General features: G+C 40.9%; 1 protein-coding gene across 1 annotated transcript in view; it reads left to right on the top strand.

Moving 5' to 3' along the window:
• The window catches only part of ZNF521 (zinc finger protein 521), a 283,654-nt gene that overhangs the window by 1,904 nt on the left and 264,494 nt on the right, over positions 1-17,256 (top strand). The gene's annotated exons all lie outside the window — the stretch shown is intronic.

Below are 17,256 nucleotides of genomic sequence, written 5' to 3'. Positions count from 1 at the left end.
GGCGCGCAGCTCGTGTAAACAATCGCGAGGAGCCTGCCCGCGGGCGGCCAGGGCCCCGGCCCCCCCCACCCCGCTCCAGCCCCAGAGCACCCTTCTCGGCCGTTCGGAGAAAGTTGACCACCCCTCGCCCCTGCTCCTCCCGCCGACCCCTTTGGTCTTTTGCTTTGCGTGATGGGGTCCAGCTCCCCGTCGTCCCCGGTAGAGAGGGAAGTTTTTGGGTTGCCTGTGGGGGGATTGGGGGGGCGCGCTGGCTGGCTGCAGCGGCGTGGTTGGGGGCGGGGGAACCAGAAGTTATTGATCTGGTGGCTGTGGTGGAATGTGGCGAGGAGAGTCACGTGGTGGCCTCCTCCTCCTCCTCTTCGGCCTCCTCCTCCTCCTCCTCCTCGTCTACCTTCCCGAGCCTCCTCCTGGGGAAACTGGGGGCGGCCGGCCGCTGGAAGCCGGGAGGTCTGGCGCTCAGAGGCCGAGAGCGGGGAGGGCGAGCCGCGGAGCGCGAGGACCGGAGGAGGTGCGGGCCCGCGGGGCGTGGAATCGGGGCGAGGGCACGGGGGCTACGGCGGTCGGCGGCTGAGGGCCCGCGACCCCAGAGGCGGAGGACAAAGGGCGGCTTGTGCGCCCGCCGGGGCCCGCGGGGTCCCGCCGAGGTCCGCGCGGCCCGGCCCCGCCCTCTGGTCCCCGGCGACGGCGCAGCATCCTCTTCCTCCTCAGCGGCCCGGGCCCCGGCGCCCAGTCGCCCTTGTTACTGCCACCCGGACTCCCGACTCGGCCGCTGGTCGGGGGAGGGGTGAGGAGAGCCGGGCGCCTCACGCTCCCGGCCCCGGCCCCCGCCGATGTGTATTTATGAACTCGATTAACGGAGCCCTCACCGCACACACAAAGCCCTTTCTTCTCCAGGGAAGGGACGGGGTGGGGGAGGGCCTCGCAGACTGGAACGCTTTCTTTTTTTTCTTGAAGCACAGAAGTTTTAGTTTGAAAACGAGATGAATCATTGACGTGTGTCTTGACACAGTTTTTGTGGTCATTCCCATTCACGTAGGCCACACGTTTTCTGGGAAAACCTAGACCAAGGGCCTGAAAGATGCAAGCGTGGAGAGTGAAAAAATAAACGCCACGGGCGTGCGCGGGTGTCAGGGTAACGGCGGACGACGCTCGCGTTGGGGGAACTTGCTGTGAGACTCTCAGCTTCCTTAAAAGTCACGCTGAGCGGAGTACCAGGACGAACCTCTTCCTCGTCACCTGGAAAGAACTTTCCGAGTTTGATAGGGGAGCGCTTGGCGTCAGCCCGGTTTTAAGGGCTGCTGGGGGCTTTTTATTTTTAAAAAGTTTATTGAAGTTTGCACAGTCGGTAGTTTTGCTCATCTGCAGTTTCTGGGCATTCAGCTCGCCTGCCTTTGGAATGAATTCACGGTGAAAGTTCTGTTGATTGTGGTGCATGTGCTACCCCGGGCTTCCTAAAGAAGATTTATTCTCATGCACGTAGGATTTTATGGGCGGTCAGTGAAGCTGTCAGTTGGCGGTATTCGCAGGGCAGTCTTTGACAAGTCGGATTGCAGAATAACTGGGACGGAGACCTGTGCAGTCCTTAAGTTAATAAGCAAAATAATGGCAAGTGAAAATGAGTAGAGGGCATTTTATTCTTTTGTTATATTGTCACATCGCAAAAATATTCCGGTATCTTCTCCATGAAGACACAGCATCTGTGTTTCAACCGCCAAGTTCTAAATAAAATATTTACGTTAAAAACAAAGATTTAGCTTCCATTTTCTGGGTGGGCACGGAACACAGTGGTGGTCTCCTCTGTCAGATGCTTGGAAGGCTCCCAGAAGAGCGAGTGGCCTCAGGTGGGCTGGCTGAGCTTTGGGGTGAGAAGCTGAAGACAGGAATAAAAATAGTACAGTCCTCACTGAAGAGTGGATTTGTTTTTCTTCAGGGCATGCATTTACCTGGAAAAACACATATTTAGATGAGCTATGTCAGATGAGTAATTGTGATATTAGTAGCGGTCTTGGAGCAGTAGAATGGCATTCTAGGTGGCTCCTGTTAAATCCCTAGCCTTTTCGTCACTATTTTCCTTCCCCTGTGTCTTCCAGGAAGGATCTCCATTTTCCAAAATGTGTTCGAGGAGTGTTCTGTCCATTATATTGTTTGGAAGGTCACACTTGGATCCTAGAAAAGCCAGGGAGGTATTATTATGACAAATATTTTGGCATAGTAATAACAATAAGCAATGAGCAACACTTTGCTATCAGCAGGCATAGCAAGGCAGCTTTGATTTGTTTCTTTTATGAAGAACTGATTAGTAGTTTTGCAACTAAGAGATAAAAATGGTGATTTTGTTAGAGGAGTGACAGTATTTCAAAACCTTGCAGATTACTTTTCACCAGTTTGAAGGAGGCATCGGAAACCATGAAAATGCAAGGCGCCCTTCTAAATAAAACATGAAGTTCTGCATTCAATCTCCAACTTGTCTCCTACATCCATACTATTTCTTTAACAAACAAGGTTCAAAAGATATTTCTGCTATGGCTGTCATTTCTGATATCATAATTTGAAACTCGTGTCTCAGGGGAGTAGTTTACATAAGGCAGGTACAAACATTAAAACAAAATGACAGTTAAGTTTGGAGTTTTTGTTTCCAACGAAATCCTCAAAAATAAAGACTATCAAAAATTCTATTAATAGTTGAATTTATTTGGGGTACTCATAAATTTAGCATTTTGAATGAATATCTACTTTAAATTTTGCACGATTTTTTGTTCGTAGCAAACTTTTGTGTAATTGTCCCAATAACCTGCCTCCTGGGAGTGGCTGCCAGGTTTCTGGCTGCAGTGGAGCGTGCTCTGCTTGGTCTCCTTACGTCCTCTAAAGTGCATTATAACTGTTAAACACCAAAGAGATTCACTTTTCTATTTGTGAAAGCTGCGAACTATATTTTGAAACATGAAACTGTTTTACCCCTTCTGCTCTCAGAGCCCTAGCATCAAAATTCTCTCAGTCCACACACAAAGTCAAGAAACTTACTCTGTCCTTAATGCTGCGAATCTTCAGAATAACCCTTTCTGTCTAATGGAACCGAGAGTGAAAGCCAGTATTTAGAGGCGTGGATGGTCAGACAATTAAATGAGTTACCCTCTACCCCGTTTGCATCATTTGGCTATTTATCTCAATTCCTGAGAGTAACCACGAGATTTGAATAGATTACCTGCCTGAAAATAGTCCTGCTATCCGCTTGTTTTCTGAAGTAGCAAGTCAGTGGCATCAAATTGGTCAGTTATGACCTACTTCTGTCTTTTCTTGCTGGCTCTTTATTCTATTTCTTGTGGTGCTTCTCTGATGGAAGTTTCTCTGCCATTTCACCTGATAAAAACAATTTTGGGGGAAATTTACTCCAAAAAGCACTTGTAAGAAGGAAAAAGTGGTCCACTTCATAAAGGTGTGATATATTCAGTAAGAGCCAAGTTATAAAGCTGGTGAGGAGAGAGGGGAGCACTTAGACATGTAAATGGCCAAGTTAAACACAAGACAGAGTTAGGATATCTGGACCCTCACGTGTTCATAAACCCATACCAGGGGTCTCTAGAGAGAAATGGTGGGAACCAGGGAGAAAGACAGCCCCAAAATACCTTGTTTAACTTGGCTGTCACAGTAGCTAGCCCTTTGTAACTTGGCACATTTTGAAGTTATCACACTTAGAATTGACCTTTTTCCTTTTTCCCATTTACCTTCTTTTGTACTTATAAAGTGTTTTTTTTTTTTTAAGGAGAAGTAATTTATTTAGAGGTGGCAAAAATATAATGAGGTGGCAAAAATTCAGCTCTCAATTTAAAGAAGAAATATAAACTATAGAATTTGAAAGAAAAGGCAATGGGTTTTAAGTCCATAACCTTTCAAAAGTCAGAAAACCTATCTACTAGGCTGTATTCTCCGGTGGAAAAGCTCTTGAAATTGTAGGTGTTAAAAAAGCCACTGCAGGGAGCTTGTACTAGCTCCTAAATTTAATAGAAACATTAAACTCTCCAATCCTTATTTAAACACATTTTTTTTCAAAGTCAAAAATATATTTCCTTATAGGTAGACAGGTGAAGTATAACTAAAGAAAGAAAAAAAAAAGTGGTTCTCTTGTACTCTGTGTTTTACTTATTAAAAAACAAAAACAAAAAAGCAACTCCTTATCACTAGAGGTTCAGTTTTGGTTTTGGAGATGATGCCATAGTAAGGAAACTATCGCATTAAGACAGTAATAGTTTGCTTTTAATTAAAACCTGCAATATAGATTTTTGCTCAGAATTATTTTTAGATAAATGAAGCATGACTCCCTTTTTTAATAACTAGATTTAACCTAAGGTAAGTTTTTTAAAAAAATATTGAGAAAATATCTACATATATTCTTTTTCATAATTGTGAGGGCAAAATACTCTACTAATTCTGCAGCACACAGCAATGTATGCATTTACTTTTGGATTTAGATGCTAAAAAGCCTGATTATTGGAAACACTGCAGAAGCTCAGTGTTTGTACCACCTTCAAACAGTTGCAGTTGGACTTTTATGCATCTATCAAGCAGGGACTGTTTCTTCCCTCTACCACCTCTAAATTATACTGACTAGATGTTGAAGTCATTAAATTGATTATAGTCCAATCAGTAGACAATCCTACATAAACAAAAACAGCAATTACAGTTGGCACGAATCCCATGAGTGCTAGTCAAACTTCAGGACTGATGGTCCAGTGAGTCTTTTCCAAAATGCTGGTTTCACAATTTCAGCAGTTCTGGCAGCATCTTCCTAAAGGGAGGGAACAAAAATTCATAAGATTCCACTTGGCCTTAAAAACAAAAACATCTGTTTGATGCCTGAGTGGATTGTTGGCTTTTGTTCATCCAGTCAAAAAAGGGTGAAAAATAGGATATTGAACATAAAAGCATACATGTAAAAATGAAATTACAAAGGGATCTGAGATTAGCAGCTTTTTATAAAGCAAGCTGTTAATAATTTTTCTTTTTTGTTTTGCCAGAGTATTCCCATATCCCTTAAAATCCATTGTAGTTATTGACAGCAGTGATGTCTAATAGTGATGACAGAAGTTTTCAACTTTTTGCTTTCAGTAATTATACTTAGTTCTTTTTGCTTGCTTGTTTGGGTCATTGCAAGTCTTGTAGCATATTTGTAGGATATTTCTTTTCAACTTACAGGAACATTTTTGCTCCCTTCCTTTTATTTTTAAAGGAAGTCAGTTTTTGAGAATTGGCTAGTCTGGTAAATTCTAGTGAAATACTTGTTCACATAGATCGAAACATAATATCAAACATACTTGCTTGAGTTTTCATTTTGATGTAAAACCATGCAATGAGGAGAAAGAGGTTTTGATAGTAGAAAAGAGCAATTCTACCAAGATCAATTAAGAATTTTATGAAAGGTATGTTTTTCCTATTAACTGTGCTTTACTAATTCATCTGACAGAATTCACATTGCTGGTTTAATGTCACTAATTCTGTTGCCATAGAAGACATTCTTCATGGCTGGATTTAATGAATACCATGTTGAGTTTTTAGTTATTTCGTAGAGAAAATAATTTTAAGACTTGCAACATATTTTAGAAGCCTTATGGATTGTTTAAAATGTAAATGTTGTCATTGAGTAATATGTTCAAGAATGCTCTTGAATTGAATGAAATTTTGATACAAAGGCTGATATTCTGGCTAAGTATTTTCCCAGATGTATTTAATTTTTTTCTCCACTGACTCCCATTGTGCTGTCAAAGGTTGAAGTTAGTTCTGTGGGGGGGATGCATGCAAGTTTCTAATCCCATTTCAATTAAATCTGAAATATGTTCCCGTTTTTTGTTTGGGGATTACATGGTACACTAGCTAGGACTGCATATACCTTGTTTGCTGTAATGAAAGTGTACTTGTCTGATTTAAAATACGTTCTGCAACGATATTATGACAAAGCAATTAAAACTTAAAGTTAACATTAGTAAATTTAAATAGCCCTGTTATAGTATTAATCAAATAGTGTAAGGAAAGCTTTTAAATGGTTTAAATAATTATGCAACTCTTGGCATAAAAGCCTAACACAAGATAAATCTTTGAAAACTAAGAATTGTGGCTTTTTTTTTTTAAACTTTAATTTTAGGCAGCTTGGGCTTTTACCATGCATCACATTCCACCTCTAGTATAAGTAATTATGCCAGTTTAGTAATTATTAGAGATGAAAGAAATTCAGTAAGACATGAATTCTTTAAAACTTCAGTAGCTTCAGTTTTAGCAGGCATAATGATCAAGTAGCAGTTACCCAGCTGCCTGGGGACCCTGCCACAGCTACAGGCACTGGGCTGATCTTGGGGGTATCATTATTATGGCAGCACACACTACCGTTGGCATTTCTATTCTAGATGTCTGATTGCAGAGGTTTATAATTTGGTCATTAAAAAAAAAATCCAGATGCAAAGATTACTGTCTAGAAATTCCCCTTTTTTAGAAACCCCTCCCGAAAAAGGATAAATGCTTACATTTAAAAATTATTATTTTAAATTGGACACCAGTTTTAATTTCATGGGATAGTAAATGCTTTGAAAAATTCTGAAAAGAAAAATACATACGTAAATTTGTCAGTTGCATGTGTATGCGTTGAACATGTGTTGAGCATGTAAAGTCTTGTTTTCAAATGAAGATGATTTGGTTTGGAAAGCATATACTATTTATGCATGAGCATAGCTGTCTCCCACTGAATGTGGTCAAGTGACTGACATTCAGAATACTCATTTTCATAATTCTGTAGGAATTATATTTTGGTTTCAATGAAAATTTTTATATGTGTGAAATCAAAAGGTTTCAGTTATCACAACTCTGTATGAGATATATACATAAGCAATATGTACGCACATACAAACATACTCTGACGTTCTATTTAAAATATACTTTGGTTAGCGAATTCATAGTGTTAATCACTTTTTAAGGAAAAAAATGGATTGAATTGGATTTTGCCTAATAAAAATTGGTATCATTGTAAAGAATAGAATTTTTTTTAGAAATTAAAATCATTGTACCATTGAGGTTCATTATTTCACTGAAATTATTTCTCCTTTCTTTCTCAAGATTGGCTTTTCCCCAAATTTCTTATCCCATCAGCGCACTATGAGAGATATTTCAAGATGGAAAGTTATTTACCTGACGGGAACGAAGGAGATACGTGGTTCTCATTCTCAAGTATAGACAGTCGCATATGTTCATACGGAATACATTTGTGAAAACCTATGAAGAGCTGAAGGGTCAATAAGGTGAACGATAAATTCCTGTACTGAAGGGGTGCTGTGACCAGGACTCTAAAACAATATTACAATTTTTTAAACAATATGTTGACTCTTAGAAACAATTTCTGGCATTTCAAATGTGTTCCTTAATGTTATTCCTTTCCTTTACAATAGAACCAGATTAGGTCTAGTAAGCGCGTGAATATGACTAAATAGTATTTGCTTTCAGCATTCCTAATGATTTAGCGTGTCTCAATTGTTAGAAGTGTTTTAGACATATGCTTTCTATCACTAGTATCACACTTTGGTCTTTTCTTATTTTTATACATTTAAGGGAGTTAAGTATTCACAAACACCACTCTACCAAGTACCAGTGAAGCCAAAAGAGAACTTCTGGTTGGGAAGGTGGTGCTTCATGAGTTCCAGTGAATGTTTTGTTCATTAGCTGTTGTACGGAGTCTGAGATTGCTCTGTGAAGATTGCTCTGTGAAGGCTTGGGGCTGTCAGTGTGTAATATACAAAGTTAGATGTACTTTTTGCGGACATGAGGCAAGGGGTGAAAAAGAACTGTGGACTCAAGGGAATGCATATTCATTCCTGGAAAGAGTTGAGAATAAAAGCAGAAAAAATCAGTTATGGTCATAAGTATTGTGACTTGGATATTAGTGCCAGCAAGGAGATGGCTGTGGAGTGGAAAGGGCGCAGGGGGCGAGCTCTGATTTGCTGCCTGCACTTTTTGACAAGTCACCTTACCCTCTGTTCTCCAGGATTCGGATTTCCTCTCCGTAGACTGAGGGGGCTCATTTCATCCTTCGACAAGTTGTTTTTCGTTTGTTTTTTCTACTGCTTATTTTGTCCCACGCACTGTGCTAGTTCCAAATACTCAGTTGTGAACCAGACATAAGCTTTGCTCTTATGAAGCTTAGAGTTTAGAAAATTGGATGAGATGTTAAATACTTTCCATTGCTTTTTAATTTGGGGGAAGAAAGCAATGCAAGTGGTGGGAGATATGTGTATACGGTATATTCACTTTTCAGCAAGTTGGGTCTGTTCAAAAAGTTAGATAAAATGAGTTTCAAAAACATTTTTGGCACCGAAAGTTTGGTGAGTTATACTTTTTGAGAATGGTGAGCTTTGTTTTCTCTTATGATTAAAAGGTAGATACGCTCACTTGAACTGAAACCACTAAATACAATAGAATATCTATTTCCAACTCTTTTTGGATTTAGGTCATTGACTTTGCAATATCTTTTAGCCCTCCTAGAAGATCTAGATAATGTTTCTAAAAGCTAATTGTGTGACACTAAAGTAAATTTTTTAAAATTTCAAAGAATTGGTGGCATCCTTGAAATAATTGGAGGCTCTTGGAGAATGTGTCTGATATTAATATTAAGAAACAGCAAAACTAAACCTCAATTAAGAGTCCCTAATTGCTATATAAAATCGAGGTGAAACAAGTCATGAGGAATTCATTCCATTAAATATTCAGGAATAGAACACTAAAGAATGAACCAAGTTAGTAATGAAACGTCCATAGCACAGGTTGAATTATTTTTCCCCGGGGAAATAGGTGAATGCCTTGAAATAAACTTTTACAGAATCATGGATCTTAAGCATAAGACACTTTAGGGATAATGATATTGGTTGTCTTGATGGTCTTCATGTTCAAAGACGTGAGTGCAGAATCAGCGGTGATGGTGGAGTGTAACTGACCAGAGAGAAGGATGATCACATGAAATCCCTTTTGCTTCCTCCAATATCATATATGTCATTTTCATAAGTATTGTATCACTATATCAAATTTTTAATCTTCAAAATAAAACCATTACAAGATAATAACAGCATTTTATAGCTCCCGTTAATTGTAACTGTTTTTTATACTTGCTGATTTGCATATTTAAAATCCAATATGAGTATGATGGTCTGGCAGACCCCTGGAATGGCTTCCTAGCTCTGTCTTTGCCTCTGGGTCCCTCAGGCCAGGAGAGGGTCAGCCAAGTGCCTGACTCATACTAAGTGCTCAGTAAACTTCTGTGGAACCTAACTCACTTTTTTTTTTTTTTTTTTTTTACCAAAGGAATGTGTTGATGACTTCTGAGTTCCCTTCTCTCTCTAACATCGTAGAATTCTCATATTGAAAAATTGTAATTCTTGCAAGTTGATCAGTAATTCATATTAATGGGGCAGGGATGCTTTTAAAATTGTGAACTTGATTGGGTTGTAGCTGAGAACAAAATCAAACAGCAGAGGTTAGAAGGTCTTACTTTTCACTGTGATTTCTTGTCCAGACCCCCTATTTAGGGAGCTAACACAGAAAGAAACATGAATTACACACTGAACCATTCTCAGGGCCTTTATAAGGATTCCGACTCTGTTCAAACTCTGGAATTTTCATAGAGCAGCTTTTAGCTTCTAGATGAGAACCTTGGGCCAGTGACCAATTCACCCCACTAGGGGTTTGTCGTATCTCAACTGGGTGCAGCCCTAGTAGCAGCAGCTACCTTGAACTAGAGTTTGTCTGTATGCGTGAGTGACTCACCAACTCTATATTTGCCTGGGTCTCGGGTGGGTTTCTGCAGTGGGAATAGGTGTGAATCTGCAGCTGTGCAAGGTCAAAGTGTGTTGCTTTAAGGCCAGCATTTTAATTCAGTTTGATTTACGCTGGCTCCTCCTCTTCAATTCGTGTCCATCCATTTGCCCAAATGCTGGTACCGTTTTCATAAAGCAGCATTTCCCAAACCTTTAATGATTTCCCTCGCTTCGCTCCTCCAGGCTTAGATTGTAGATTCTCAGGTTGGTTTTGTACGATAATAAAGGCTTGAATATTGTTTTCATTTCTTAAGATTCATCTCACATCTTCTGTGGGGCTTTTGCTGACCCACCCGAGTTAGAATGACTCCTCTCTTTATTATCCCTTCCATATCTCATATGTCATAGAAACTATGACAATACCTTGGTGTTCTGGTTTCTCGATAAGCTTTTTGAGAGCAGAGTTCTGTGTTTCTTTTCTTTGAATCCCCATAGCCTAAAATTAGGTGGTAAACAAACAAGCATACAAATGCACAAACAAATGCATTAATGCACTCCTGTGTTTAATCAACAAATATTTACTGCACATCCATCATTTACCAGTCCTGGAGTGCTAGGAGCTGGGGATGCTATGGAAGAGACAAGATAGGGTCTATGCCCTTGGGGAGTCACAGCCAAGCAGTGGAAATACATTAAATGAACAATTCAGTAGATACTAGTAATTTATAATTAGGTGAAGGGAAAGCCCTGGTGTTATGAGAACATTTCCCAGAGATATGAGTGAGGTCAGGGAGGGATCCTGGAGGAAGCACTTTCAAACCAAATCTGAGGTTTTAATATGTTTTTTGTTGTTTTTTGTTTGTTTGTTTTTGAGGTACGCGGGCCTCTCACTGTTGTAGCCTCTCCCGTTGCGGAGCACAGGCTCCGGACGTGCAGGCTCAGCAGCCATGGCTCACGGGCCCAGCCGCTCCGCGGCATGTGGGATCTTCCCGGACCGGGGCACGACCCCGTGTCCCCTGCATCGGCAGGCGGACTCTCAACCACTGCGCCACCAGGGAAGCCCTTAATATGATTTTGAGCATGCTCATGCATGCTACAGGAATTCTTATTGAGTACCAATTATGTGTCAGGTGCCAAGGATACAGTAAGGAAAAAGTCAGACCCAGTTGCCCGTGGGTTTCACGGAGCTAACAGTCTATGAAGACATATTTAGATGACTCTTTGTGTCCCTCTTAATGTTGTTTAACTCCAAACTGTACTTAGTTTTGCAACAATGGTATACATTCAGTTCATACAAATGGTACCTATTATTTGCACGTGACTAGCTTGTGTACAAGTTCTGGCCATCGTTTGTACATGGGCCTGGTTTTTCCACTCTAAGTAAACTACCCTAACTATATTTCTTGAGTTTTTCATCACTTAGATCTATTTATTCTTCCAAATATCTGAATTTCTTATAATTCTTATAATGCTGTCTAAATATGGGATAAACTCACTCCTTTTGGCATCATAAGAGAATTTAACAACTCTCCTCTCCATTTAACCTCATAGATAATTAGGAAAATATATACGAATCATGTAATATGTTTCTGCTTATGATCTTTACAAATTCTTAGCACATTTTCCACATCAAGGAGCAAATACTAGAATATGACAGTGCATCAGCAATTCATGAGCATATTCTGTAATTGAAAACTTACATAGAAAAACTGCGGAAAGATTATAAAAAACAGTAATCTACCTACCAACGCTCTTCTTTTTTTTTCACTTTTCAGCTCACATTTTTTAAACATTTTCTGTTGTCTCTATTCATGATGGTATTATTCACAAAGTCCCAAAAGACAGTCTATGACAGGATGTTTGAAGCTACAACCCTTATCACCATCCACATAATTCTCTAAGCCAAGACTTAGTGAGATGCCTCCATACCCTGGACAGGCTAATAGTGTCCCCCCTACCCCCAGTCTATCTGAAAGTAGAGCGTTCCTATGAAACCTTTGGTATAGGAACTGGTGTATAGCAAGGAAGCATTTACCTTAGGACACATCTTGCTAACAGATGCACAAAATAAATCGAGATAAAGCACAGATGCTCACAGACACAGTTCAAAGCTCTGGTGGCTTGTTGCTGCGATGCCCAGTGTAGTTCCTGGGGAAGGAGTTGGTGGTGCCACTCTTGCTGCTGGGGGGTGAGCACTGCCTCTATAATGGCTGGACTTGCTGCAAAACAAACTCACGAATGCTATTCTTGCTTTCCACCTTCTTTTCTAAAATCGAAAATCCTCTTCGGATTTCTTTCAGTTAGAGAAAGCAGGTACTAATGTAGATCTTTCATAAAATCAAAGTGGTGGAAAGCGAACTTTCAAAAAGCTGGGGAGATTGGTGATGTGTTGTCCCTACCAACTGTTCTTTTTTTTTTTTTTTTTTTTTTTTTTTTTGCGGTACGTGGGCCTCTCACTGTTGTGGCGTCTCCCGTTGCGGAGCACAGGTTCAGCGGCCATGGCTCACGGGCCCAGCCGCTCTGTGGCATGTGGGATCTTCCCGGACCAGGGCACGAACCCGTGTCCCCTGCATCGGCAGGCGAACTCTCAACCACCTCGCCACCAGGGAAGCCCCAACTGTTCTTTAAATAGGTGTTCCACCGTTATTTAGAGGAGAATTATAGTGGCAATGTCTTCGGCAGCAAACTGGACCATTCTTAGATGGCAATGCATATATGTGGGTATCTTGGGTATCTTTTATTCCCAAACAAAAGTGGGAGCTCTCTATGTTGTCTTCCCTAAGTATATTTCCTAGAAATCCCTCCATATCAGCACTTAAGACCTTTCCCTTTATTCTAACAACTGTGTCCATTGTATGATGTGCTATCATTTATTTCTATTTTTTTACTTATTTATTTTACTATTTACAAATGTTGCTTCGGTGAGCACACACACACATCCTTGCTAACGTGCGATTATATATATGGTGTAAATTTTAAAAATGGAATTGCTGGATAAGGGGAACACCCATTTATCATTTTGATAGATATTGCAGATGTGCCCTCCACAGAGGTAATGCCAGTTCACACTGCTGTTAGCAACAGGATTAGAGAGTGCCTGTGTTTAAATACTTTATCTTTACTGATGTGGCTTGTGAAATAAACAAAATGGTATTTCATTGACATTTTAATTAGCACTTCTGTAATTATGAGCATCTTTTCATATGTTTACACAACCATTTGTATTTATTTTTCTGAGAATTGCCTTTTTATTTCCTTGACTCTTTTATCTTTTGGTTTGAAAGAGCAGCTCATGTTAATAAGAAAATTAGTCCTTTTTCTGACTTACATGTTGCAAATATTTCCCCCAGTTTTCCTTTTGACTTTGTGGGTGGTAATTTTTTTTCCTCTGCCATACAGAAGTTTAAATGTTTTAATTTTCAGTTTTGTCAGGCTTTCCCTCTAACTAATAGAGTTTGTGTCTGACATAGAAAGGTTTTTTCTTTTTTCTGATCATTCTTTTAGTTCTGTCTTCTCATTACACTGGCTTCAGAGCCTTGTCTGCCCCCCTTCACCCTTCTAGGTCCAGCACCCAAGCATATGTGTGGAAATATAATAGGTGCTTAGCAAACATTAAGTAAATGGGTCAGTAAAGTATGGTGGTTAAGAGCGTGGGTGTTAAGTCAGACTCCCTGGGTTGAAATTTCAGTCTGTGGACCTTGGGCAAATTATGAAATCACCTGGAACTACAGTTTCTGTATCTGTAAGTGAGGGTAATAACAGTACCTAATTCATAGGGTTGTTGTGAGAATTCAGAGTTAATTCATGTAAGCGCTTAGAATAGTCTCTGTCAGATAAGAAATACCTAGTAAATGTTTCTTACTCTCACTCTCAAAGGTCTTCTCCCTTTTGTGGGGAAACCCTTCATCCCATGGGCTGCAAGTCTTTTCTGTGGATTTCTAGGTACCCGTGTGGCTGGACACAGCTTTCAGAGGCCTGCCTTGGATGGGTCCCTTGTGGACGTCTTCGCTGGGTTCAGTCCACCATGACCAGTCCCTTCCCACTGGCCAAAGCAGCCCTTGATTCCAAGCTCCACTTTGCTTTGCCAATGTAGAGAGAGTTCTGAAGGAAAAAGTCCTGCAGAAATTCCAATTAAAAGATAATGGAAACATAAAGTGGAGCTAATTAATTTTAGAGCCTCTGCCATCTTCTTGGTAAGTCAGGTCTGTGTGGTTCTTTGCAAAAGGGCCATCACTAAATGTTAATTTGCAAAGGTAGGCTAATCGTTCTTGGGAGAGGAGGTAGAGACAAATAATTCACGTATCATTATGAAGGCTTAATCATAGTAGATTGATTAATAAGCCTTAAATTAAAAAGGTTAAAAAAAAAAGGTAAATCTGGGCTTGAGTTTATAAAGGAATTAGCCGAACAAGGGGATGATTTTCTACATCACCATACCCATCAGGAAATTGATCGAGAAGCATTTTCTTCTAGGCTTCAGAGAGGGATTCTGTGTTGTCTACAAGTGGTACGAGTAGAGGGTGTAAAGATGGAATGTGTCTTGCTGGCTGGCTGTTACCTACCAGTCGCGCCTGGCTGTGTCTAGCCGCTGCTTTAATTTTATGTGAAACCTTATCTGGGGGCAGATTGTCTGAATTTTCTCTGCTCTTCATTTCTTCTTCATTCTCTTCTGCAGTAAGTCCTAACTGTTCAGTTTGCTTCATTTTTATTTCCCCTTGCCTTCCGTTGCTCATTTAGTCACCAGTCCTCTCTGTGTTTAGTTCATGAAATCACCCAGTCCCCACTCCCAGATTGCTGGGCTCGGACTGTCCCTTCCGGCCTTAGAAACCCAGCCTGTGCCGTTGCCCACTGGTTGACCTCAGTACTCATTTGTCTGATACTCTGGGCAGACACTACCATGTCTTTTTATTTTAACTAAATTATAACCGTCATAAAGTTGTCTTTCTATACGGACAAAGCCTAAAACCTTAATACATCCAATCAGATGACTTTCAAATATCCATTTATACTTTTTCCTTCAACTTTAATGCCAAACGAAGTGAGAGAAATAGTAATTGAAAATCAGGGTGGAGAGAGTCAAGAGGGTTGTGCGAGGCCACTTTTAATGAGTGGAATATCCTTAAATGATAGTAAGTGACAAAGGAAATTCCACTTTGAGATAATTTGAAATAGATATCCTAGAAGACTCTTTAGAAAGGGCTGGGGTGGCCTTTCAGTTTCCTAACAGGTCGGCCCCGGCTGGGGCTGGATGTCTTGTTGGAGAAGAGGCGAGAGGCCAGGGAAGTGCAGTGGCCCGAGCGGGGCAAGGATGCTGGAGCACCCATCTACCCTGACGTCTCCAAGACCGGAAGAGCTTCTGTGCCCCATCCCAAGTCACCAGGACTTTGTGATAGAATAGGGAAGAGTCTCGGTCTCTTGATTTCTGATTCTGGGAATTGCCTCTCACAGCTGTACACATTCTAGGCTGTAGAAGGTAAAGTGACTTTCCCCATCCCTCTCAGCCTCTCAACAGAAGCCAGAATCCTAGACCTCCTGCCCTGTGAGAGTCACCTTCCTTAGTCTAGTGTTAGCTGTCAAGGTCTCAGGCTTTTGTCCCCTATCAGTGTGTCCCAATGAGTTGGCCTGAGGGATACCATGCCTAATGACCTGGTTTTGAATCCTGCATGTTATGAAACCTACTAAGCCTCAGTTTTCTTACCAATAAAATGGTAAGAATCTATTTCACAGGGCTGTTGTATTAGGTAACACATGTAAGATGCCCAACAGGTATCTTAACAGCCTCTTAGAAAGTTTGTAAGTAGTACCAGCTTTTGATTATGGGTGAAGTCCACGGGGAAGCTGAGGAAGCAGACACAGTTCTTCCTCTTCATCTTTCCCTCTTCTGCAAAGTCCTGAGGTGTGCATGGCGCAGTCTGTTGCTGTCTTGTCTCTGTGTAGAACAGAAACTATTCCCCCTCCTGGAGAAGGCCTAAGAGGAATGGTGTAAGTTTTTATATTCAACTTTTAGTAACCATTCACTACAATGAAAGGGGGGTAATGGAGCTGGAGCTCTGGTGGGTTCAATCTTTATGGCAAATACTTTGTTTTGGGCACCTCTTTAATGTTTCTAAAGACACTGTGTATCTATTTCATTTGATCTTAAGTGAATCTTGTCAGTTATCATTGTCTCAGTTTTATAGATGAGGAAACTGAGGCACAGACACAGCTGTATGTCATCCCATTAGCACGGCTGAAGCAGAAAAAGAATGTAGATTTCCTGACTTGAAAACAGACAGGCTTGAGTCTCAGAATTTTCTAATAGAAGAAGCCAAGGCCAATCTTAAGCCCAATCAAGAGGTGGAAATAATGAATCCTCTGGCCACCACATTCTCCCCTCTTGTGTTCCTTTTGCTTTAAGCATTTTGATCTCAGTTCCCTCTGCTGTTCCACCCCCAACCCCCAAAAGTTACTTCTACAAGAAAAAAAAAATGATATTAGTCAGTTACACCTGAGAGAGAATTGAAAGCAGTGGAAACCTGACAAATCCCTAATTGTGTGATTAAAGGCTTTGGCTTCAGATAAAACAATCGTGCGCCTCAGAAAGCTGATCTGGGAGGTATTTTAGAGAAGGTCGGGGTGGGGTGCGGTGCTGGAGTGAGGGACCCAGGAGTGTTTTCCCATTGCTGGTGAGCTCTCAGCAGAAATACTTATAGAGGTTGAGTGGACTTTCAAAGGTGTTCTGGTTGCTGTCACTGAAAGGTCAGGAGATTTGCTTAGGTCGAGCCCTCCACCAGTTTGAGTGATAGGAGAAGTGACCGATGACTGTGCCTGGAACATTGGAGCAATGCAGCTGACTTTGGGCTGAATAGTTCCTGGTGATGTCACGTTGGGTGTTTTAAATACACTGTGTGGAGAAGCTAGGGGGAAAAAACAATTCACATTTCCCACTGGCAGGTTACCATCCTGAAGCAATGTCCGCTTTCTTTCATTTGAAATATGCCACTTTTCCATGCAAATTTGCTTTGTTGTTGTGACAAGATGGACACACGTGTTGGATGTGGGCTGTCCCGAGGACTGGTGGGACATCGATGCCATCTGTGGAGGGAATCGGGCACGACCCGTCACCATCCCTGAAGAAATGATGCCAATTCTGATGTCTTAGAGATGAGAGCTCAGAGACGGCACGTACTTTTTTTTTTTTTATAGTGTTGGCTAAATACAAACTTTCAAAAGGGTTGGATTTTTTAAAATTGCAAGCAGCAAGTAGTAGAATTGACCAGATTAGTGTCCTTATTATTCTTTTAAGAAAATAGAGTGAGATCTCCTGGCTCACCATGTGAGAACATGTTTCTTCTCCAGTGAAAATTATGTTTCCGAATGTTATATATATGTGTATATTTATGTATATATTTCGTACTTATTAAAGCACATGGTAAAAAACCAAAATGGTTAAATACGGTTACGTATCAGCCATTCTGCCCTATGTGTGATTGATTTA

Source organism: Aethalodelphis obliquidens, unplaced genomic scaffold (assembly GCF_003676395.1).
Source record: "Aethalodelphis obliquidens isolate GAN/ISIS:26980383/991018 unplaced genomic scaffold, ASM367639v1 scaffold32, whole genome shotgun sequence".
In the NCBI taxonomy this organism is placed as follows: Eukaryota; Metazoa; Chordata; class Mammalia; order Artiodactyla; family Delphinidae; genus Aethalodelphis; species Aethalodelphis obliquidens.
The sequence above is the reverse complement of the archived record's forward strand: the minus strand, read 5'-3'. Positions and strand labels throughout refer to the sequence as shown.